General features: G+C 35.2%; 1 long non-coding RNA gene across 1 annotated transcript; it reads right to left on the reverse strand.

Annotated features, from left to right (window-relative positions):
* Window positions 1-447: 447 nt before the first annotated feature.
* LOC127843156 (uncharacterized) lies at window positions 448-1,782 on the reverse strand. The gene is made up of 2 exons (XR_008032108.1): window positions 1,665-1,782; window positions 448-1,364 (listed from the first exon to the last, which is right to left on the reverse strand). It is a non-coding gene; the product is annotated as an uncharacterized LOC127843156 (long non-coding RNA).
* Between the last annotated feature and the right edge of the window lie 1,051 nt (window positions 1,783-2,833).

The following is a 2,833-nucleotide window of genomic DNA, read 5'->3' on the forward strand; positions in this document are numbered from 1 at the left end:
AAATGACCAGTGGTCATCTACTAGTTCTGGCCAACCTTCATATCAAGTTTGAAGACTCTAGGTCTAAGCATACCAAAGTATTAACAACTTTAACATATTTACATCCAAGGTCACAGTGACCTCGACCTTCAAATGAATGACCTTGAAATGACCAGTGGTCATCTAAGTGTGCTTGCAAACCTTTACGTCAAGTTTGAGATTCTAGGTCCAAGCATACCAAAGTTACAACAATTTTAACATTTTAACATTTAAGTTCACAGTGACCTTGACCTTCAAATGAATGACATTGAAATGAGCAGTGGTGATCTTCTAGTACTGGCCAACCTTTATGTCAAGTTTGAAGACTCTAGGTACAAGCATACCAAAGTTATAACATGGAATAAGAACTTTAACATTTTTACCTACCAAAGTTATAAGAACTTTAACATTTTTACATTCAAGGTCACAGTGACCTTGACCTTAGAATGAATGACCTTAAAATGACCAGTGGTCATCTAAGTGTGCTTGCAAACCTTCATGTCAAGTTTGAAGACTCTATGTCCAAGCATACCAAAGTTATAACAATTTTAACATTTTAACATTTAAGGTCACAGTGACCTTGACCTTCAAATGAATGACATTGAAATGACCAGTGGTCATCTTCTAGTACTGGCCAATCTTTATTTCAAGTTTGAAGACTCTAGGTACAAGCATACCAAAGTTATAACATGAAATAAGAACTTTAACATTTTTACATTCAAGGTCACAGTGACCTTGACCTTCAAATGAATGACCTTGAAATGTCCAGTGGTTACTTACTAGTTCTGGCCAACCTTCATGTCAAGTTTCAAGACTCTAGGTCCAAGCATACCAAAGTTATAACAACTTTAACATTTTTACATTCAAGGTCACAGTGACCTTGACCTTCAAATGAATGACCTTGAAATGTCCAGTGGTTACTTACTAGTTCTGGCCAACCTTCATGTCAAGTTTCAAGACTCTAGGTCCAAGCATACCAAAGTTATAACAACTTTAACATTTTTATATTGAAGGTCACAGTGACCTTCACCTTCAAATGAATGACCTTGAAATGACCAGTGGTCATCTGTTAATCCTGGCCAACCTTCATGTCAAGTTTGAAGACTCTAGGTCCAAGCATACTAAAGTTATACCATGAAATAAGAACTTTAACATTTTTACATTCAAGGTCACAGTGACCTTGACCTTCAAATGAATGACCTTGAAATGACCAGTGGTTACTAACTAGTTATGGCCAACCTTCATGTCAAGTTTCAAGACTCTAGGTCCAAGCATACCAAAGTTATAACAACTTTAACATTCTTTATATTGAAGGTCACAGTGACCTTGACCTTCAAATGAATGACCTTGAAATGACCAGTGGTCATCTGTTAATCCTGACCAACCTTCATGTCAAGTTGAAGACTCTAGGTCCAAGCATACCAAAGTTATACCATGAAATAAGAACTTTAACATTTTTACATTCAAGGTCACAGTGACCTTGACCTTCAAATGAATGACCTTGAAATGACCAGTGGTTACTAACTAGTTATGGCCAACCTTCATGTCAAGTTTCAAGACTCTAGGTCCAAGCATACCAAAGTTATAACAACTTTAACATTTTTTATATTGAAGGTCACAGTGACCTTGACCTTCAAAGGAATGACCTTGAAATGACCAGTGGTCATCTGTTAATCCTGGCCAACCTTCATGTCAAGTTTGAAGACTCTAGGTCCAAGCATACCAAAGTTATACCATGAAATAAGAACTTTAACATTTTCGAGCACGCCGCCACCCCGCCCGCCCGCCCGCCCGACAACATCAATCTATAAGCCGAGATTTTTTCGAAAAAAATCCGGCTAAATATATATATCTGCCAAGTTAAAATCCGTATGTTCATGCCAATATAAAGCAGTCCTCGATGAACAGGGTTATTATGCAAGATATACATGTATTCCGACATGATAAAAACCGATCGCAGACAACAACAGCCGGTTCGTTTACTTCAACTTCAAATACAATAAAACGTTTAAATAAAACTTCGTCATATTAAAGCATCGTTGGTGAATCCCCTGTTACAAACATTTTTATAAACATTATCAATAATATTTAGTTATATTATAAGTAACGATATTTACCTCAACGACTAATCTTGATCCGCCCCCTTCCGTTCATAAACGATGTACTCTACGGTACCCTTTATGCCTTCACACATTATTTTATTGGCAATTTGTATCTCATTTATTACTGAAAGTGAAGACAATATTACAATTTAGGCATAAGGGTTCAGTTTGCTTTATATATTGCAGTTTTGCGATAAAAAGATTCATGCGATGTTGTATACATAATGTAAGTGTTAATGGCCTGCGTTACCTGTTAGATTGTAAGTCAATGCATAAAATGTTATTGTTAACAGCCTTGAAAAAAGGTACATAATTGAAATTTGAGACCTGTTGAAGATAAAAATAAGAACACATGTACAACATAATCGCAAAATTACAACACATATGCAAATTTTAGACCCATTTGTTATTGCAAAATTACACAACATTCTATTCCTTTTGTGAGTTATTATTTTTGTCTTGAGAATATATAGCGATTCTTACATACAATCAATTTACTTGTATATAATGTCCTGCAAAATAGAAATATTCATTATCTGCAAATTTAGATAAATGCAGATGCCTATCTGATTTTAAAATGTTCCCTATTACCTTGTCGTTAGAATGTAATAACATTAATACTGGTTGTCACATCCGCTTCCACTTATGATGTGTTGCAAAGATTTCGTACCAAAAACAAAAGACAGAAAACTATTTTAGATTTCACAGTGTAT

The sequence above is a fragment of the Dreissena polymorpha genome, chromosome 8 (genome assembly GCF_020536995.1).
Source record: "Dreissena polymorpha isolate Duluth1 chromosome 8, UMN_Dpol_1.0, whole genome shotgun sequence".
NCBI classification, from domain to species: domain Eukaryota; kingdom Metazoa; phylum Mollusca; class Bivalvia; order Myida; family Dreissenidae; genus Dreissena; species Dreissena polymorpha.